General features: G+C 41.2%; 1 long non-coding RNA gene across 1 annotated transcript in view; it reads left to right on the top strand.

Annotated features, from left to right (window-relative positions):
- LOC109453490 (uncharacterized) overlaps positions 1 to 23,211 on the top strand; it is an 84,608-nt gene that overhangs the window by 13,178 nt on the left and 48,219 nt on the right. The window contains exons 3-4 of the long non-coding RNA XR_012496663.1: positions 7,072 to 7,259; positions 11,145 to 11,196. This is a non-coding gene — a long non-coding RNA (uncharacterized LOC109453490). The remainder of the gene's footprint in view (positions 1 to 7,071; positions 7,260 to 11,144; positions 11,197 to 23,211) is intronic.

Raw genomic sequence — 23,211 nt, 5'->3', positions numbered from 1 at the left:
CATCATTACCATTATAAAATGTAACATTGATGCATTTCTGTTATCTAATGTGGACTGTATTTTCTATATTTAAATTTCTCCAATATTGCCAATAATGTCCTTAATAACCGCTATATGTTAAACCAGGATTCAATAAAATATTTTGCATTGTATTTCCTTTAATTTAGTCTGTAGTCAATCCAGTTGATGTAATTTCCTTTAAACCAGAACTGTTTCTCTGCGATTCCCCCCTCGACGTGGACATTTTTGAATGGCCCATACAGAGGTTTTGCAAAACATCCCTCAATTTGGTTATGTGTGAACCTGACTATTTGATTTTTTGACAGCTCTCAAGTCTGAGAAGTTCTTTCTTTTGCTGAACTAAAATTTTGTCATTTCTACCCATTGATGCTAGTTTTAAATATTGCAAGAGAATAAGAGTATTCTGCATAGCAATTATTTGTTGAAAAACAACAAATGAACATTAGACAGCTTTCAGTCAAAAATACCCAGGTGTTGGGGAATGGATTCTTGGTGTCTGGGAACACGGGGACATGGTGCCCGTCTGAGCCAGAGTACTCTCTGTTTAGGTGCTCAGTACAGCAAGCCATGTGTTAGAAGGTAGAGATTGCCTTCATAATGTGGGGAAAAGCAATGTCAAACAAAGAAGTTTGTAGCACTTAACATCTGTTGTAATTTCCTTTTAGTTGACACGCACCCTGGCTTTGCTCGGAGAAAGGGGAAAGGTATGTGTACTGCGGAAGTGAGGCAAACAAAAATTTGTAATTCTAGCAGTTACTAATACCTAGTGCCAGTAAGGTTTTAAAAAGGTTTCAGGTTTTTTGTTTTTGTTTTGTTTTGTTTTTCCCAAGAGAGGAGACCATACTACTCATGTTTGGTCTTCTTGGAATCAAACATTATGCATTCAAGTTTACATTTCCAGGGCACATTATCAGCAGACAAGCAGCTTAGGATTCATACTAACAATGTATCTGGAGATCTGAGCATCTGAATAAACGTTCTTGATAAAAATAAATATTCTGTTAGTTTGGCAATGTGCCTCAGGAGCTCGGAATGAATCAAATTAGTACAGAGTTACTGGACATGCTGAGCAAAGCCCTCGGAGAATTTAATCTAAAAGTGAAACAGGGTTTAACCACCCATGATGAAATGAAAGGCAAATGAAAGCAAAAGACCTAGACACCTGCTTATTAGAAAAGGTGTCACAAAGCAGAACGTGGGTGATTTCCAAGTGAATCATGAAGACCATGGTTGTTAGAGGGACTCAGAGGAGGGGGCAGTGACATGGAATTCCAGCTGTGCCTTTAGCTCTGAAAGTTCATTCAATCTCTTTCCACATCTATTAATGACTTGTAACATTCCTTTGAGTATGAAAAGTTTTTAATTCCATGATTCTTTGAGAAGGCTCTGCAGGAAGGTCTTTGGCATGGGTAAGATTTGGTTGGGGTGGGCAGACTTGTAACAGGTCAAAATAATTGACCCACCCACTGTGGACTCCCTTTAAATAAGTGACATCTCCTGCACCACCTCCACCACTATTGTTCTATTACTGATTGGTTGTCTATGAGGCATCTGGCTTGGGGATAAGAAGAGATGTTACCATTTATGTCCTATGTGACTGCAGGAAAAAGATTGCTTTAAGTCAATGGCAGGGCTTTCATTGTGTCCTGCAGTGGGTGATCTCTAGATTCTACTTATCAGTACTTTAATTTGAACAGATCTTGTCCTCCCGAATCATAAACTAGATTTCTGATATGGTCTTCACCCAAATCTTCGCTGTCAGTAGCCCTCTCTGGATTAGCTGAAACCCTATCCCCTTGGTAGCTCAACACCGGAAAACAAGTTGATAACATTCTACCAAATAGCCACCAAACACAGGGTCCCCGCATTCCCAGGATTTCCTCTCCTTGGTTATGTCAGCTGCCAAAACCATGACTCCCCTTACTGAAATCTTTTGCTGTTGGTGGTTCACCAAGTCCTTTCTCACTATTACCAGGGACTGTCAGCCTTTTTTGGATTATGAACCCCTGTGAAAGAATCTGTTGAAAGCTATGAAGTCTCACTTAAGGGGGAAAAAAAGTACACATATGTGCTTATTGCAATAATTTGTATAAAATTCCAGGGACATCTTATTATAAACCCTTACTGCAAACAGCCCATGAAATTAAATTTTTGTTTTTGTTAAGCCCATGTCCAAAAAAGAATGAAATTGCCTTAATATGGGATTTATTTCACTAACTGCTTTCTCTCTTCCCCCACCTCTCTCACCCTCACCCCCCCCCCCACCACACACACACACAAACACATACACTTCAGAATGGGACAGTCTCAGGGATACGGTTGTCTAACTGGAATTTCTCTCAGGCTAAAGTCCAGGTTTTCATTTACAAAGTACACATTAAAATCCTTTTGAAAATTCAGCTGCAGGAATATAAGACCCATATTACTGAAACAGGCCATGTCTCTCATTCTGTGTTTGATAATGTTTCAGTCATTTGTTTTCCTTTTTCTGCTGTAATGTTTGTAGTTGCTACTTCATTTGCATAGCTTCATCTGTCAGGTACATACCGATTGTAGGGTAGAGCCCTGATATACCCATCTTTGCTCCTCCCTAAAGAGGGGAGGTCGCCTCCAGCCCCCTCTCCTGGGGTGTGGCCACGTCAGTGATACTGCCATGTGGTCTGACACAAACGTCATTTTGTTGGTCAATTTCTTTCGGGACAGCAGGTAGCAAAAACCTCCTATTTGAGTTTTGAACTTTTTATACAATTGTCCAGCTACCACGTAGAACTTTTGCTTTATGCTGATAAAAAATTAAGTTATCCATTCATGAATTTATTGCCAGATTACTTTCCTTGGCTTCTTTCTTACTATTCCTAGTTACCATTTTCTCTTTTTTAAACAAGTAGCACTTAAATCAACCCTCTGTCTTCCAGTTCAGCTAAAGGCAAAGTCAAGGCTAGGCTCCCTGTCTGCTTTGTCCAGAGGAATCTGTCCTCCAGACAGACAGACAGGGAAGACTCTGACATTGAGAAGCTGAATTTAATGAGCTCAGGAATTTTGAATTTCCTGTATCCAGAGCCCATTTCATCTGAGTGGGTGCTTTGGAAAGGAATTTGTTTCCCTTCTTCTTTTTTTTTTTTTTCCTTAGGCCGTCATCATTTTTGTGCCTATTTATACAGATGCTCTCAGGCATTTTGGCGATGTTCTATGTCTTCCTCTTCTAAAGCCTAGCAGTATATTTTTCAATAGCTTCTAGTCATTAAATAGGTGGAGCTAAATTCTATGAAGCTTCATCTGGGAATCCATTCTCATTAGTCAATGACAATTTTGGACTCATGGGTGTCTGTTTACAACGTGTGTGAACTTTACCCAAGTTCTAAGCTCAAAGAGCAGAAATCCCAGAGTCCCAGAAATGGCATGGGCTCTAAGCTTTTTACATTACAGATAAAGGAGTTGAAACCTAGAGTTGTTAAATAAGATAGCTAAATTTGAAAATGGAGGGCAGTTTGCAAAAATGATGTCGTTTTCATTGGCATTTTAGTTTTTAGCTCCAAATTAAAACATAATGTGTCTTGTGGGAAAATATCCACACCCAACCGTTGTTTTCCAGGAAAAATAAATTGGGGAGTAAAAAGCTTTAAAATGTATTTACTGTGACATCAGGTGCCAAATGGAAACTCCCCTAAAAGTCTCAGAGAAATTGAGAAATGACTTGTGATGGTTTATAGGGCATACCCCTTGCTTCCCCAAGCTGGATTCCGGAAAGGGTTCATCAGACACCCTTTAAGCCCCAACCCACGGGAATCAGTGGGGACGTGCGCCTTCTCTGGTCCTCTGGCCAGCTTCCAGGCTGGCCCCACTCTGGGCAGCTGCTAATGTTTTACTGCCCTGACCTAATGTTAACTGTTTAACACTGTTGTCCAAATGGGCTGTTGTTACTTCTGTTTGTGCTGCTGTGCTCAGCGTTTCCTCCATAAATGCAGAATTTGCCAGTTTTTAATGGCCTCGTATAAAGTATCTTGATACTTCTTTTAGCTTTCTCTCCTGGGATCTGGATGAAGTCAGAGCATGGATGAATGGCATTAATTAGGTAAACTCAAAATAGTGTCTCCCACCGGTCTCCAGCAGTGAGCAGGTTCCCCACACCGGGGAAGTCCTTCCCTGAGAGCAGTGACTCACTTCTCTGTCTAGTCTCTCACCTGCTTCCTCCATACTCCCCATCCTGAAAGAAGGCATGACCAGTAGTTGACACACGAGGCCCTTGGTGAACTCTTTCCCGGCTTCTCTGATTTCATATCATCCCAAAGCAATTGTACACACTAGTTCCTGCCCTTTGCTCCAGCTCCAGCCATTCCTCCTCATTTGTGGACTCCGTATTTGCAAAGTTGTCTACCCTATAAAGTTATTGGTGACCCCCAAATCAACATGTGGGATGCTTTGGTGGTCATGGTGAGCATGTGCATGTACACAGGGGTGAAAAATTCGAGTTGTCCCATGTCCCGTGTCCCAGCGGGAGTTAAACAAGGTGACACTCTCCCTTCTTGTTTCAGCTCTCATCCTGCAAACAAATGTCCTTTGTACGGTTTGTCTGGTGCCCCGTTTTCTGTGTTTGTGCACATTTCACTGGTGATTTCCCTGTTCAAAACGGCTCCTATATGTAGTGCTGATGGGCTGTCTAGTGTTCCTTAGTGCAAGAAGACTGTGATACGCCTTGTGGAGAAACTACGTGTGTTAGAAAAGCTTCGTTCAGGCATGAGTTACAGTGCTGTTGGCTGTGAGCTCAATGCTAATGAATCAATGATCTGTATTAAATCAGGTGTCTTTTAACAGAAATATACAGAAAACAAGGTGAAGTGCTGGTCGACTGATGAAAATGTTGTGACCAGAGGCTTGCAGGGAACTAACCCTGTATTTCCCCCAGGAGCAATGGCTCAGTATTTGCTAAGTCAGCATTTGCAGAGACAAATGATGAGAGTCACGATATGTGAAAATATTTGTAATTCTTTAAATATACCAACTTATATTTGTGCCTGGGATATCCTCTTTCATCTATATATCTGGTGGCTTTTCCTTAGCTCCTCAATCTGCCAGCCTTCTTTCATCCTTCAAGATCTAATTCATTAATTCATCTGTCCCTTAGCTTAGAGTGTGCTTCACCCACAGCTCATTGTGTGTATTCGTATAAATTGTTCTCGTACAAAATCGAAAGATAATTTCAAGGGGAAGCACAATCTCAGAAGTGCAGGTGGAACTCGTGGGGGTGGGGAGGGGCACTCTTGTGGCTTTGCTTTGGCCATGAGGCAGGTCTCATGATGTGAAGAGGAATGGGTTGACCAGGCAGGCTTCGTTTCCTCTCCCTCCTTTTTGGATACATTCCCACACACTCCTAGAGTTTCTTCTGCCTCTTTGGGGAGGGCTCTGGTTTGGGGAAACTTGAATGATTTAGAATGGAAAATACTTGAGGACAAAATACGTTACTACAAATACGCACAGAAAAACTCACAGCAACAAATAACTGGCTGAAAGTTTCCAGGGGAGAATAAGAGACAGGGAACTTTGAGAACACATACATAAATGGGTTCACAGAGTGGCCTTGTGCCCCCGCCCCCGGCCTGAGTCCCAGGGGGCAACAAAACCGTCAGTTTGAACAGTAGGACTCAAAAATCTGGGAGGGTGGCTGTACCTTGTTCTCCTACTAGAGCCTATGGAGACAGTAGGACTTCAGAGGAGAAATCATCACACTGACTGTTGAGCCTGGAAGAGTCTTTGCAGCCTCATGGACTCACCTGCATTGCACTGTGTGGGAGGAGCTGCAGAATGACTTCTAGATGGAAGGGCAGGGCCAGCCACGCATCGTCCCTGAAGGAACCACAAGGCTGGGAATGAGGGGTGTGTGTTCAACCAGCAGATGGCTAATGGGATCTGGTCTTAATTGCTGCTGGTGTGTCCAGATGCAATCAATATGGAGACTATTCCCTGTGGTCCCACAGCAGCCTAGCCATCTGTCCCCCCCAACTTTTCCCTAAGGAAAGAAGAAGTTGTGGGACTGTGCCTGTCTGGGGTTGAGTTTATAATATCCTGAGTCTCTCCATCTGGTCTTCAAGAGAAGGGTCTGCAGTCAAAGACGAGTAAGATTCCTCTCGGGAGGGACAACTGAAGCCAGACGTCCCCCGTTGAGACCCCAATGAGCTGTTACAAGAAATAATAGGAGGGAGCCTTGCCCCTCCTTCCTCTTGTTCTTGTGGGAAGCTGCTGCTTGCCCCTGCTACTCCCTCTCACCTTATTGTGAGAGAGGCCCATTAGAGCGATAAGATCAAGCTCTTTCTGCTCAGTTCATGGGACAGTTTCACCGTGAGAGACTCTCTCCCCCAGGGTGGTGCATACAGCACCTTAGTCATCTTGGGACGATGTGCTTCGGCTGCTTTGGGACAAATAATTGGGTATTGAAATCATTTTCTTTTTGAATTGGTGTAAGAGTTTCACAGACCCTGCCTCTAATCATATCATGCTCATTGTTTGTAATCAATAAATACTGTCAGTGACCCGATTCGGGGCCCCAGTCTATTGAGGCTGCGAGTCCCTTGGTCCTCTGTGATTTAACTGTATATGAGTCTCTGTCTCTTTATTATAGTTTAACCCTCGCCGCCTCCCTTGCCCTCCCACGGCTTGTGTTGCGCAGGTCGCAACAGTTCCCCTCCTTTAAAAGGTGCCTGTCCCTCCTGAGCTTACACGCAACCCTGGAGAACCACAAAATTACTGAGACACAGTTCCTGCTATCCCCGCAGAATGGAGGATTTACATAGACAAATAACAAAAACCTGGCACATTTCTTACACGCAGAGGCACTGAGATTTGTATCTACTAGAAGATTTAAAAATAATCAAAATAATCAGCCAGCAGAACTGTGTTTATGGATATGCAGTAAAATGTCATAGTAAGCCAGATCACTTAAGAAGTACTTGCAGGTTAAATGTACTGAGACTCCTGAGTAAACATGTAAATTTGTGGCTTATTTGGCATAAATCTGTATATTATTTCACAAAATCTTCCGTTCATGCTTTTACACAGGCTCTCATCTTCTGGGACAGCATGTCCAGCCTCATCTTCTGCCCCTTCCCGATGTCTGGATCAATGCCTGATGTTCAACATGTAGTCAAATCATTTTCAAACTAAGGAATGGATGCAAAGGTGCCTACCTATTCCTGAAGTCCTGGAAAACTGACATCAGAGGACCCCTGTGGTGCCTAAGCCACACGGTAACTGAGAGACGCCTTTATTTGTCTACCCAAAATCCCTTCTCTCCTTCGTGGACCAGTTTGCCCAGCCCTAGGTGACAACCATTACTGACTAAGCCACTTAGGACAACGCTAGTTTCTGGCTTTCTCAGCCTATTTTACAGTGCTGGTGGGCCTATGACCCAGCACTGCTTATTCCCAGACATCAATAAGGGTTTGTATCCAGAATGTCTCTCGGGAAATCTTTACTTTCCTGATATGTTGGGTGCAATACCTCTTCCAACTTATTTTTGCCTTAAACGTGTCAGCAACCATTTTACAATTGAGAGAAAGTTCAAAAGAATTGTAGAGAAACTGGCTCTGGCATTGTTGAACGGCTTCCAGACTGCTGCTTATGTGAAGCGATGAACTCTGATTACTTAGGCCACTGCTAGACATTCTGTTGCCTGCAACCACGGTATAATAATAAATAATACACTGGTACAGATTCAAAGGACTGAAAGTAAGACAAAGAAACGAAGTACAACGTTACATAGCAGGTAGTGCTTTCCCTGCTTCCTCCTCGGAGGAGCATTTGAGTTCCAGTCTTGCTGAAGGAAGTGGCGAGTTGTGGGAAAGTAGCCAGGACAGGGTGGTTGAAGCTGAAATCAAGAAGAAAACCCAATATCTCAGTTCCTTAACACTACAAAGCTGGGGTCAGTGAATTACTTCCTCTAAACACAATCCCAGCACCGTGGGAAGCCAAGAGGCCACTGGTATGGCTATTTCAATTTAAATGAATTGAAATCAACATAAAAAATTCTGTTCTTCACTTGCTCCCCAATATGGTGACCCCTAGTCACATTTCTTCCAAGTGCTCAGTGGTCACATGTGGTTAGTGGCTACTGTATTGCACAGTGTAGACATAGAATATTTTCATCATCATAGATAGTTTAATTGGACAGCATTGCTTTATAGGAAAGGTCAGCAAACCTTTCCTATGAAGGAACAGGTGCTACATATTTTAGCCTTTGCAGGCTAAGGGGCCAAACTGAAGACATCATGTGTCTCTGTGGCAACTCCTCAACTGTTCAAAAGCAGCTACAGATGATATGTGAACAAATGGGCCTGGCTGTGTTCCAATAAACTACTTACAACAATAGGCTCTGGGCCTGCTGACCCCTGTTTACAGGTTCCTTACTACAATGTTGGACTTTCTTGGTGACTTCAGCCTAAACCATCCTAACCTGACTAATAGTTCTATCCCAACTGGGTAGCCAATAGAATGTATCTTTGATATCATTCTAAAAATTTCACACAAAACATTATCGACATAGCTTAGAACAAATGTAAAGAATTAGATCATAAAGTCTCTTTTTGGGGGGAGGGTGGGGGCAGGTTAAAAATACCCCTGCATCAGTATGATCATTTTATCAGCTTGCAAATTCTTCATCTCTCATTCTTTCCTCAAACCCTGATATCATCTTGATAATGACTGAAATGCCCCATTGAACATGATGATGGCTTAAAACTGGCACCAGGGAATCATAACAAATTCAATAAAAAGTATAAATATCCTCCATGATCTGATTTACAGCAATCTGATTTCTTGTGTCTGCTGAATCATTTGCAGGGCTGCTAAGACCTCCCAGAGGGCTGGACTGGACCGCAGTTAGTAAACACTAACTAGCTTCGTGACCCTGGGCAAGTAACTCACATGATCAGACTTGTGTTTTTCGATTGTTGCCTTCCAGCACTTATGAATTCTGTTAGAGGCCTAAGGGTAATTATCCAAATTAATTATACGAAGCAGGCACCCAGGCACGTGTACTCTTTTTATTAGATGATATCGCCCTCTTCTGGATGCCTTCTGTATCTGCATTGTGGTTTTTTTCCTCTCCCAGGGTACCCGCCTTGCTTTGGTTCCTTTAATTTATTGCAGCCACTGGCTACAGCTGAGCTCCTCTGTATTATCAGGTCACGAGAGGCAGTATTTCATTCAATGAGACGTAAGTGTAGAGAGGGAATTTAAAAGTACCTTTACTTCTGTTATGTTATTAAAATAAAAAAGCCAAACTATAGCATAGAATTATAATTACTAAGAACTGTAGACAGCATGACGAAAATGTCAAACAAATACCATATACTCTTTTCAAATATGTAAATACATAGTGAGAATATAAAAATACAGGCAGGAATGACACATACGAACTTCAGAATGAAAGTTATTCCCCAGGAGGGAGGGAGATAAATAATATCAGGAAAGGGAGACTTGTGCCTATAAAGTTTATTTATTAAAAAGAAGATTCTGAAGATAATATGGCAAAATATTTACGTAACAGCTAGGTTTGGTGGGGTAAATGTCTCAAAATAATTTTATGTTCTTGCACCACTTTTTTTTCCACATGTGCCTTTGGAAATCTCCCTTCTCTACTCCTGAATGATCTTTTGGGCAGATTCCAGAGCTGTTGCTGTCACTTTTAGGTACTAATTCATAGTTTCCTTTAAAAGATCTTTAAAAGTCCAATGTGATCTAAACAAAAGCTTTCATCTCTCCTTCAGGCATCTCCAGTGTGTCTGGTGCCTGGGCCTATAGGCTCAGAACCTTGCGGTGTCAGCCACTTCTATTCCTTACTCTATGCCATCCCTCGGTGAAAGGGACACACACAATGTCGCGCACACACACACAGCAGGGGAAGAAAAATCTGACTTGACTGGCTCTGTTTGCAGTTTGGGTTGGTGCCCTCTGGCTGTGGCAGCTGCCCACGTGATGTGGGGCACGTCTGGACACTTCGCACGGGCACCTTCCTCTATTTCTTTGTCTGGTACCAGCCTCTGCTCCTGCTTCTGGTGGTGCACCCTGCACAGAGCCTTTCTCTGGGTCACTAGCCCAGGCAGATAGACCTCTTGGAGGGGGTTGATTCCAGCTGCCACAAGGTCCCTTCTGGTACTGTGAAACATACCTCCTTATGGTCAGCCTGCTCTCGTGGAGGGCCTCCCTTGGCCCTCTGCGGCAGCACTGCCACCCTCTTGCCTGCACCAGCCTGTATATGCTCTGGGCTTCAGGGGCTCACGTCAAGCTCTCTGAGGAAGCTGGAACTGCCCGCTCTTGGGGGGAGTGAGTGGGGGACCTAGCACCTCTGACATCTCTTTCCACAGGGACCCTCTCTACCAATCTTAAGGAGTCTTTAGCTCTTTCTTTTATAGCCTGAAGCTTGATGGGCTTGAGGTAGCAGAATATGTTTTGGGACATTCTCAGTAAGTCCTGCGTTGATGACCCTGTACGTCTTTTTAGAATGGGGTGGGGGGGGCACATAACATTCTTTGTCCCTAGCTGAGACCCAGAGTCCCATCTGAACATCCTTTCAGTCACCACTTGACTAGGTGTCTGTGACTTGCAAAAAACCCAGCTGCAAATAACAGATCTCTGTCTGGAATCCTGCGTCTGTAACTGCCAGTCATGGACATATGTGTCCTTGTTCCTCAGAGCTGGTTTCACCCTGGGCCTCATTTTATAAATGCTGGGCTTTTCGTGAGGAGTCCAGTTCACAGGGCTACCAATACAGTTGTGAAACTTGGTTTTTTACGTACATGATTATTATATTAGTTTTTATTTTTACTGTGTAGAAATATTTCTTAATATAATTTAAGAAGTCATTCTAATCTATTACATTGTATTCTACTAGTGAGAAGACTAAGATCCAGGTTGGCTAAAGTCATCGGCTCTAAATCACACACCCAGAATTGGAACCCGAATGCCCAGGCTTGGCTTTATGACCTTGAAATCTGTTATGCCATTTACCCGAACAACAGAAATGTAGTGCTCAGTGTCTTGTGTGTGTGTGTGTGTGTTTGATTTCTTTTATTTTATATTTTGAAGAATTTTATTAAAAATATAGCTAACATAATATATTATATTCGTTTCAGGGGTACACCATAATTATTCAACATTTATGTACCTAAAAAAGTGATCACTATGGTAAGTCCAGCAACCATCTGACACTGTACTATGCTATCACAGTATTATTGACTATATTCCCTATGTTGTACATTACATCCCCATGACTTTTTTGTTTTATACCTGAAGATTTGGACCTCTTATTCCCCTTCACCTTTTACCCCTTTAAAAATTTTTTCAATTATCGTTGACAGTCAAATTATTTTATATTAATTTCAGTTGTACAGCATAGAGGTTAGACATTTACATAATTGAAGAAGTGATCCCCTGACTAGTCTGGTACCCACCTGACACTATACATAGTTATTACAATATTGTTGACTATATTCCCTATGCTTTGCTTTACATCCCCATGACTATTTTGTAACTACCAATTTGTACTTCTTAATCCCTTCACCTTTTTTACCCTGTCCCCCAACCCCCTCACATCTATCACTCCAACAAATTTGGTACCCATCTGACACCTTACATAGTTATTACATTATTATTGACTATATTCCTTATGCTGTACCTTACATTCCCATAGCTACTTTGTAACAACCAATTTGTATTTCTTCATCCCTTTCCCTTTTTTCACCCATATCCCCACGCTCCCTCCCATTTGGCAACTATCAAAATGTTTTCTGTATCTATGAGTTTGTTTCTGTTTTTTTTATTTTTTTTATTACGTTCTTTAGATTCCATATATAAGCAAAATCACATTGCACCTGTCTTTCTCTGTCCGATACTCAACCCAGCACAATATCCTTCAGGTCCATTCATGTCACCGCTGATGGGAAGAACGCATTCCCTTCCATGGCCGAGCAATATTCCATTGTATATATGAACCACCTCCTCTTAATCTATTCTTCCATTGGCACCAGGCTGCCTTCACATCCTGGCCATTGTAAACAATGTTGCAATGAACATATGGATGCAGATGTCCCCTTGAAGTAGATTTTCTTTGGATAAATACCCAGAAGTGGGATTACTGGGTCTTTTAGTGTCTCTTGTGATGGCCTTTGTTTTAAAGTCTATTTTGTTTAGTATAGGTATTGCAATCTCAGCTTTTTTTTTCATTTACATTTTCATGAAACAACTTTTCCATCCCTTTACTTCCTGTCTATGTGTACCTTTCAAGCTGAAGTGAATCTCTTGTAGGCAGCATATGTAAGGGTATTGTTTTCTTATCCATTCAGCCCTCCTATGTCTGAATGGATAAGAAAAAAAGACCCTTACATATGCTGCCTACAAGATGCTTGAGTGGAGCATTTAATCCATTTACAATGAAAGTAATTGTTGATAGATATGTAGTTATTGCCATTTCATCATTCATATTTTTTGTCTTATTTATTTATTTATTTATTTATCTTAGAGAAGTCCCTCTAACATTCCTTCTAATACTGGTTTGGTTGTGATGAACTCCTTTAGGTTTTTCTTGTCTGGGAAGGTCTTTATCTGTCCTTCAATTTTAGATGATAGCCTAGCTGGATAGAGTAGTCTTGGTTGTAGGTCCTTGCTTTTCATCATGTTGAATATTTTGTGCTAATACCTTCTGACCTGCAAAGTTTCTGTTGAGAAATCAACTGACAATATTATGGGAGCTTCCTTATAAGTTACTAGTTGCTTTTCTCTTGCTACTTTTAGGATTCTCTCTTTTCCTTTAACTTTTGGCATGTTAATTATAATGTGTCTTAGTGTGGGCCTGTTTGGGTTCATCTTCTTTGGGACTTTGTGCTTCCTGGGCTGGTATGTCTATTTCCTTCACCAGGTTAAGGAAGTTTTCTTCAAAAAGAGTCTCAATCCCTTGCTTTTATTCTTCGCCTTCTGGCATTCCTATGATGGAAATGTTTTTATGCTTGATGTTAAACTATCCTCATTTTTGTTTTTTGGATTCTTTTTTTCTTTTTGCTGTTCTGATTGGGTATTTTCTGTTACCTTGTCTTCCAAAACTCTGATTCGAACCTCTGTTTCATCTAGTCTGCTGGTGATTTCTTCTAGTGCATTCTTCATTTCAGTTATTATATTCTTCACTTCTGACTGGATCTTTTTAATGATTTCTATGCCCTTTTTTATGCTTGCTATCTCTTTGTTGAAGTTCTCAACTAAGCTCCTTGAGCATTTTTATAACTATTGTTTTGAAGTCTGTGTCTGGTAGGTTGCTTGCCTCCATTTTGTTTAGTTTTTTTCTGGATTTTTCTCCTGTTCTTTCATCTGGGATATATTTCTTTGTTTCCTCATTTTGGCTGCCTCTCTGTGTTTGTTTCTATGTATTAGGTACATCTTCTGTATCTCCCAGTCTTGGCTGTGTGTCCTTATGTAGTAGGTGCCCTGTGGGGCCCTAACACAGTCTCTCTGGTCACCTGCTCCAGGTGCTCCAGGAGTGTCTCTAGGGTAGGTTGTGGGTACCTTCCTGTTATAGTTTAGCTTTGATTGCTATTGGCATGTGAATGGGTGGCATTGGCTCTTAAGCTAATTGGTTGTGGGGTTTGGGCATGTCCACATCTTGTGCAGGGTGCTTACCCCACTGAGTGGAATATGCCCCAGCAGGCTCTGATGCCTGATGAGGCCGCCCTTTGTGTATACCATTTGTGGGGCTAATTGGGCAGTGTTCTGCTGTGGTCTGAAGCCAACCTCCAAGTATATTGTCTCTGGCCACTCTTGGGAGGGACTCTGGTTCAGGCCCAGGTCAGCCACAGCCTGTGAATGGCCAAGGACTACCTGGAAGGAGCAACAAATTAATCTTCAGTTCTTTGATACCTGTGCTAAAATTGGAGGCATGTAGGAGAGGCCACGCTGAAAAACTAGGATAACTGCCCCAGTACTGGGCCTGGGGTAGCTCTGCCAAAAGCCAGTACACCCCAAGGCCTGCTGACATCTGCCAGCTCCCTTAAGGTTCAGCCACTGATAAAGCCTCATGTAGTATGCAAGTTGGGTGAGGCAGGGTCTCAGGGAGTCACTAGAGTGGGAAGAGTTGTGGTTACCAGATTAACGTAGATTCTAGTTTGGTGCCAGTGCTGAGTCGAGCTACTCAGCAAAAGTCGCAGAGCACAGCGAGACTAGTTGCCTTCTGCCTGGGCCTGCAGACTCCAATAGTTTTCCAAGAAACAGTTAAATGTGGATGGGGCTGCTGCTAGCCAAGAATGTGCTTCCAGTGTTGGTAGAGTTGGGGGGCAGGGTCCCAGTGGACCTCACCTGTTCAATCAGATTCAGATTTGGCCTCAGTGGGGAAGGGCTTAACACAGGAAAGATGGTGCCCATCTGCCAGATGTATGGGAGAAGGAACCCTCACAGGGAAAATGGCAACTGTCCTCCAGTTCTCCTCTCAAAGCCACACACCTCAGTCTGCCCCCCCTGTACGCCCTCAATGCTCCCCAACTCACAATCCCTCTGCCAGGGCCCAGGATGAGTGCTTGTGAGTGAGTGAGTCTGTGGAAGGCCCTTTAAGACAATGTCTGGGTTTTCCACAGCCTTTGCTCCCACCCGGATGGTTGTAATCCCCAATTTTTCACAGCCAGATATTGTGGGGGTTCCTCTTCCCCACACCAGTACTCCAGGGTAGGAAGCCCAGCATGGTGCTGGGGTCCCTTGCTCCTCAGTGGGAAACCTCTGTGGCCTAGATATCCCTCCCACTTTTGATCCACCGCAGAGAGTTTTGGGGCCTGCATGTTTTGTATCTCTGCCCCTCCTACAAGTCTCGACATGGTTTCTTCTTTACATCCTTAGTTATAAAACGGCTGTTCAGTCAGACTTCAGATGGTTCTTCAGGTTGATTGTTCTATAATTTAGTTGGAAGAATGCAGGCACAGTGTTTATCTACTCTGCCATCTTGAATCCACCTCCTCACTGATTTTTGAATTTACATTAATGTGAGGTCAAAAATATTTTTAGCTTAGTTCATAGCAAGGGGAATAGCTCCCAAAGTATTCTTAGCGGCATCAGTTGGAGGCAACTTTCTGAAATTTGGGGGCATCTGGGATCCTAATCATCTTCTAAGAAATACAAATATACTTACAAATAGATCCAGGTCTTGAGTCCACACACACCCAATAACTTGTTGAAACTGAAAACATATTGTTCCAATTAACTGATGATTTTAATAATTAACAGCTTAAACGTATGCTAATTTTATAAAAAGTACACATGTTTAAGTCATGGTCCAATGCAGAGATTATTAACCACTTAATTATGTCTTTGAACATCTAAACAACCTTCTTTTTCCTAGGGATTGTTTCCTCAAGTCCCCTATCCCTTTGTCCATCTGTCCATCCAACGGACATTTCTTTAGTACCTAGTAAGTCTATCTCTACCCCCACCTTCCACTCCCGGCCCTGACAACCACATCCCACTCCAGCATCAGCTTACTTGATCCAACTAACCATTCTGCTATTTCTCTGCCTGAGGGGATGGCTTCAAGTTGCTGGGGCCTGTTTTAGAGTCTGTGATGAAAATGATCTAAATTGTGATGATAGGTGAGAATACTCTTTGGAAATTTAGAGGTGCACCCCAATGTAGTGGATTTTTATTAAGTAATGGGGGGTTTTGATCATGTTTCACTCCTGCCCCATTCCTATTGCTCTGTTCTTGGAACCTGGTTTCATTGGTTTCTGTTCTGATGTACCATTTGTGCTTTCCTGCTTGTAAACAGATGTGCCTGGCAGTGAGGAGGTGAGTGGCACAGGGCCAGGAGTATACTGTATGTGTGCAAGTGTGCATGTGTATATGTGTAAGAATCCCACAGTTCCAACTTTTAAATGAGGTCTACATAGAAGTCTCTTTTACCTTTAGTGAATTGTCAAAGAGGTGGAAGTTCAGAATGCTCAGAGCACATCTGCTTTGTCAAATGCCACTTTTTGGATTTTACATCACTTAAAAAGTTCATCGTGTGATTTCAAGTATACTCTGCAATTTAATTATATTAAGATAAATAATGTTCTCTAACTTAGGAGAACAGTTGCTTATTTCAACTCAATAATGGAGAGAGACTAAACACTTGGAAAACTCCCATATCTTGGTAAGCGTCTGTTAACATAGGGAATGTGTACACATTTTGTAGGAATAGAGGGCTGCAGGAAGAACCTGGGGTTGGGGAGATAAAGTGCAGCTGGCTGCTTAGGGAAGCTCACTAAAACCACTGCCCTGTGGCGAGGTCACCATGGGACAAGGAGAGGTATTGGTTTTGCTCCTTACAAATGCAATTTGGTGAGTGTTGAGCACAAAACTCTCTCTCTCTCTCCAATGTTAATGTATTAACATCCCATAGAGTTAGATTTTCATGAAAATCAGTTTGAGAAATTCTGATCTAGGTAACTAACAATGGTCATTGTAATCAGAACATTCTCTTTTTAGAATGGTATCAAAAATACCATGAGGTTTGCAGCATCTCTATTCTCTGGTCTCCTTCAACACCCCGTCTTTCTGTTTATACAAGTCTAAATTATTTAAATAATTGATATTATACAGTGTACATTGTGGTTTCCTGCTGAGATTTAGAAGATATTCTTCTCTCTGTATGAGATATGAGAAGTATCTCATTCTCAGCGGTATTAATGGGATACTCCGGCAGATGACGCATCTCATCTTTGTATTCACATTTATTGGCTTCACATTTGGAGGGTATAGTCAGTTAAATAGTGTCTCTCTAAAAATTTGTGTCTATCTGGAAACTCAGAATATGACTTTATTTTGAAATAGGATCTTGGTGGATGAAATTATTGGGTTGGTGTAAAAGTAATTCTGGTTTTTGCAATCATTTTTAACCTTTTAAACCGCAATTACTTTTGCACCAACCTAATAGTTAAGGATCTTGAGACAAAATCATCCTGGACTTAGGGTGCTCCCTAAATCCAATAATTGTTGTCTTATAGAAGAAAGAAGAGGGAGATATGGACAGAGGAGAGACACAGAAAAGATACCATGTGAAGACAGAGGCAGCAAATGCAGTGAGGCAGCTATTGTGTTCCCTGAAAATAAGACCTAGCCGGACAATGAGTTCTAATGCGTCTTTTGGAGCAAAAATTAATATAAGACCCAGTATTATATTATATTATATTATATTATATTATATCATATCATATCATATCATATCATATCATATCATATCATATCACATTATATTATATTATATTATGACCCAGTCTTATAATAAAATAAGACCAAGTCTTATACTAATTTTTGCTCCAAAAGACGCATTAGAACTGATTGTCCAGCTAGGTCTTATTTTCGGAGAAACACGGTACAAGCCAAAAAACGCTGAAGATTGCCACCGGAAGCTGGACAAGACAAGGAAGGATTCTTTCTTAGAGCCTTCAGAGGGTGTTGTGGCCCTGTTGACACCTTCATTTCAGACTTCTGGTCTCCAAAATTGTGAGGCAATAAATTTTTGTCATTTTAAGCTACCACGTTTATAGTTATGTGTTGGATCAGCCTTAGGAAACTAGTACAGAGGGTGGTATCCCTTGGTATTTCTTCCCAAATTATTCTTTAGCTCACAACTCATTAACTGCATTCAGTCTTCCATTGAACAGATGCTCCTACCTTTTCCAATAGATTATTAATGAAAATATGGTGACCATATTCTTAAGGTAACTCACTTATTTATTCATTTACGTGCATACATATTCCTAAAGTTTGTGAGTCAAGAAATATTTTCACAAGGGCTTATTAAACTCATAACATGGTGTGTGGCTCACAGTAGTAGCCTGATTTCTGGATTAGAGTTCTTTGGTGCAGGGCAGAGGAAGAGAAGTTACCTCCCTTTCTGGAACATGGAACCAACCAGGCCTATTTTTTTTTTTTTAATAGATAAAATTTCTTCAACATCCTCATTCTTCTGGTCCTCTCCTTAGTCTGCTTGGCAGACAGTCTGCTCATGTGCCTTCACCCTGTCCCTAACCTGGCCCCGCTCCAGAAAGGACACTGGGCTCTAAAACTATTACTATCATCGCCCCCACTCCCACCCCTTCCAAAACAAAATTCACTCCCTGTGCAGTTTATCTTTTCTAGGATTCGGTCCATCAGATTTGTTCTCATTTATGTTAATGGATGAGTGCTTGACTTTCTTATAACCTAGGATATTGGCATTTTAAGAGGATACTTATGTATTTGTTATCTGCCTTACTTCAAGCCACTGAAAGGTTGGAAGGATCCTTAATGCTTCATCTTTAAAAACAAAGTTGTTTCATCAGAATGCTGCAGTATGTTTGATTGTGCCAAGGTTAGGGGGTGTCAACCAATGGCCTGATGGCCTATTCTGGGAGATCCAAGGTAAAGGAGAGCAGGGTCTAGTTTCAAGGAATTGAGGCAGGTGTAGAAAAGTGGGCACTAGTTCCAGTTGTACTGACTGAGAGGTGAATTTCTTGGTCAGAAAGTTGATCTAATACTGGGGACCTAGAGTGATAGCGCGGAGAGAGAATTTGGGCCAGTCACTCAACGTCAGTTGTGTGAGGAGAGGAATAAAAAGGAGTGACCAATAGCCTTTTCTTTTTGAAGATTTACAGTGTTTCACACATTTTTGAGATCTAAAAAAAAAATAATGCCATCCATATATTTTTTAAAAAGTCTTGATTAACTTTTTAGATCTCAAAACCAAGGTAAACACTATAAATCTGCATAAAGAAAAAGTAAAAAATTATTTCCTCATTCTCTCTTCAATCAAAAGCTGGTACATATCCTTCCACATCCCATATGAACACACATACACATTTGTTGTTTTTCTGTTGATCTCTTTTAGTTTGTTTTTTATAAAAATGAATTATACTATAAACATTTTATGAAACTTGCTTTTGCTTAATCGTGCCTCCTGACATCTCTGAGCAATGCGGACATGGAACTCATTCACTCTGTTCAACAGTTGGGTACATAGCATTGTATGGACTTATTGAACTTGATGCACTCATTTCCTTACGAACAGATGTTTAGTTTCCCCTCCAGACTGCTGAAACTAAAAATATCCTTGTACATACATCTGCACATATTGGTGTCCTTATTTTTTTATAGCGTAAGATTCTGCAAAGTGGAATTCCTGGGCCAAAGGGTATTGAATTTTAATAGATATTTCCAGTTTACTTTCCATAAACACGATTGCATTTCGCATGTCTATCCACAGTGTAACTATGTCTGTTTTTGACAATCTTGCCAGCACTGGATGATATCACTCTTTTTGATTTTTGCCAACCAGGTGGATTAACGATGTTTTCTTGTTGCTGATTTCACTTGTTCTTATCTCATTTATAAGCCTAAAGAAGAACTTTCCTGGACTTTGGAAAAACAGAACCTCCTGGGCTGTAGATACAAGCACAGCCTTTAGAAGTGATAGATCTGGTTTAAATCCTTTCTGCCAATTCCTAACTGTGTGGCCTCAGGGAAGTTAGTTAACTTTTCTAGTTCTCAGTTTTGCAATTTGTAAAATTGTTGCAATTATTAAATAAAATGACACATGTAAAGCTCGTAGCAAATCTCTAACACTGCAAGAACTCAAGGCATGGTAGCTGCCATTACTATTATGATTATTATGATGTAATGATATAAAGGGCTGGAGATAGAATTGCAGATTCATCGTCATGTTGTCTTGGTTGCCAGCGTGTTCTCAAATTACAAACTAAGTGTAAATGAATTAATCTTTAAAAACCAAGTGGTTTCATCAGAATACTGCTGTACATTCAATTTAAGTTCTCTATATTTGATTTTATTTTGTAGGGATAGTTTATTACTTGTTAATTTACTAATTCCATCAGTTACTTATTTTAAAGACATTTTTTTTCAAGTAATTGCCATATTGCAGGCACTGTCCTAAGCACCAGGGATGTTCCAGTCAGGATCAGTAAGGCTAAGCTGTAGTAACAAAAATTCTAAAATCTCAGTGGCCTAAAGCAACAAAGGTTTATTTCTTGCTCCCACTATACGTGCACTGAGGGTCACTCTGAGTTCTCTAGTCCCCATCAGGGACCCATAATGATGGAGGGGCCATTGTCTGGCAGAGGGGAAAGAGTCCATGGCAAATGCACATTGAATCATGGGCCAAAGAGATTAACAATAGGGAAGTGCCATCCAACATGCACCAGGAAGGAGATGTCAGATTAATTGTGTACTGTCCTCATGACAACCAATAGGATAAAGAAGAAAATGACATGGTCTTGATTTTGAAGGAGCTCTCAGTCTGGAAGGGAGAATGGCATCAAGACAAGTAATTTTAATCAGGTATTAGGTGCAACAGACGGTCTGAGTAAGGAAGGACTAATTCTGTTGGTGCTGGGAGGTGGGTAAAGTTTTCACAGAGATGTTGATGCTTGAGATTTTAAAAAAAAAATTATTTTTTAACTTTCTAATTAAAAACATTTAAAAATTGTGGTAAAATACACATAACATAAAATTTACTGTCTTAACCATTTTTAAGTGTTCAGTGGCACTAAGTACCCTCATATTGTTGAGCTACCATCACCACCATCCATCGACAGAACTCTTTTCATCTTACAAAACAGAACCTCTGTATCCATGAAACAATAACTCCCCTTTCCATTTTCCCCCCAACCCTAGCCCCTGGCAACCAACACTCTATTTTCTGTCTCAATGAATTTGACTACTCTAGGTACCTAACAGAAGTGGAATCATACAGTATTTGTCTTTTTGTATTTGGCTTATTTTACTTAGCGTTATGTCCTCAAGGTTTATCCATGTTATAGCATGCAAAATTTCCTTCCTTTTTAAGCCTGCATACGATTCCATTGTATTTACACATCACAGTTTGTTTAAGCAGTCATCAGTGGGCGGACACTTGGATTGCTTCCACCCTTTGGTTATTGTCAATAGTGCTAGTATGAACATAGTTGTCCATATGTCTCTTCCAAACCCTGCTTTGAGTCCCTGTTCTTTTGGGTATATACTCAGAAGTGGAATTGTTGGATCTGATGCTTGCATTTTAAGGGATAAGAAATTCCCTGCGCAGACCAGCTGGGGAGGGTGTGTTAAGCAGGGAGAAGTGCCGGTGCCAAAGCTCGTGAAATGAGAGGGTACTGAGCCTTGGGGAGGAGCAGAAGGTTTGCTGCGGTTTGGAAAACCAAGTGGAGGAGAGTTTGGAGCCAGCCAGGGCCAAACGGTGGAGGCAGGGTCTTATGTTCCTGATCAGAGTCTTGGCTTTTACTCCGCAGCTTTTACAGGATGTCATAATGACAGTGTCACCCTGTCAGCTGAACATATACTCTGCAAGGTCCATATCTCTTCAAATCCATGGAGTGCCCTTCCAAAAGAGTTTAAATGATTTTTCCTTAATCAGTCCATTTTCAAATAATTTAAAAAGTGTCTAGTATGTTGTTGACACTCAATAAATTACTTAATAATGGTAATTTTATTAGATGAAAATAGAGGAGAAAATTCCTATGATCTCCAAATTCTGAGTTTCTTTAATGCTCCACAGACTTCCTGCATCCTTTTCCAATTAAATAAAATGCAATATCAGGCAGCTGTTGTCACAAATGGCCAAATTGCTTTACTTAAGTGGCCACTTTTATACCCTTTTCTGCTGCCAGACAGAACTTTAATAGTATTAAGCACACTCAAACAGAAGAAGAAAGTAAATAAAAATTTCCAATAGCTGTTAACTTTGGACATCAAGCACGTACCGGTCCCATGCCAGCTCCGCTTACCGAGAGGTTCTCGGGACTCATATCACAGAAAAAGTTATTAAAATCCTTATAAAGACAAAAATGTGCTGTGAAAATCTAAATGTGCCAGGACTTTATTAAGTACCAAATAATTTGTGTTAAACGTATACATTCAAGGTGCTTGTAAAAACCATTTGGAGAGAGCGAGGGATCTGGTCGTCGTCCAGAGACCGTGTTCTTTGAAATGGTACAGCATTCTCTACTGGCCTTCCTCAAGTCAAGAATTTGTTGGATCTACCAAAGCTGACCTTTTCAGGGCCTTGCAGTGTTTAAAGACAATGTTTGGATTGTCTTCCAAACAGATTTAGGAGGAAGGCGGGTGGAGGAACCTATGCTTCAGATACCACCACATAGATGTATTGAAGTGGTTTTATCTCAAACGACCGAACCCAATGAACGCACCAGAATCATCTTTTGAGTGGGGCTGGAGCTTGAGTGAAATCATACTGTTTCTTTCCCAAATTCTCAACACCTTAGTGGAGGCAAAATGAAATCTAATGAGTAATAAAGCAATGTTGATGGGAAGAAAGCACCAAAAGCACAAATTGAATCGGAATGTGTGTTTTGGTAGTGATGGCTGGATTTTTTATGGAGCATGTGTGCTTACGCTTATGTTTCTGTGTTTGTATATTTTTCTCTTCAGTGAAAGGAAGAACAACCTTCTTTTTCTATACTAATGGGATATTGTTCAGGGAGAAAATTTTGGTCCTTTGGTTGGAACCCTCGTCGCCTGTCTTCATTGGTCCTTGACTTAGGCCTTACTACAAAGATGACAGTCTTCTATGTTTCAAATGGGATGTCAGCCTCATTGTGTATTCGAATGGGAGTAAGTGGGTGTAAAGGGGACATGTGACCCTTGTTTGTCATTATAGATATATTGGCACTTCAGATGCTGATCAGAGGTCAGCCTTATGTGAGCATAACTAGCATCTGCCAAAAGCACCGTCAAAATGCTGACACATGAGAAATGAAGTCATTGTTTTGATTTCTGTTTGCTGGTAATACGTTAAGCGTGAAGTTGTCCAGGATTTCTAAGCCCCAGTCCCACACTGAGTTAGATGTGGCTCTGGAAGTCCAGACTCCAGTCAATTCCACCTCAGACTTGTGTGACTGGGATCTGTTTTCACATCTGTGTAATGGGAATACTTTTGCCTGTTGGGCTCACTGACAATGTAGTTGTGCATGTCATCAGGTATGAATATACGAAGTCCCATGCAAATATAAAGGACTTGGCAAGGAATTGATAGTATCATTATTTGATAAAAATGAAAATATGGGCACTATGGGTAAATGTGACTGGGAGGAAGGAGGGAGCTCAGACAGACTCGCTAAGTATCACTAAACAAGCAGTGAGGAAGGTTCGAAGGATGCATGTTTTCTAAATTGGTGTGCACTCGCT

The sequence above is a fragment of the Rhinolophus sinicus genome, linkage group LG05, assembly GCF_036562045.2.
Source record: "Rhinolophus sinicus isolate RSC01 linkage group LG05, ASM3656204v1, whole genome shotgun sequence".
Taxonomy (NCBI): Eukaryota; Metazoa; Chordata; class Mammalia; order Chiroptera; family Rhinolophidae; genus Rhinolophus; species Rhinolophus sinicus.
Note: the sequence above shows the minus strand (reverse complement) of the source record. Positions and strands in the feature narration are given on the sequence as shown.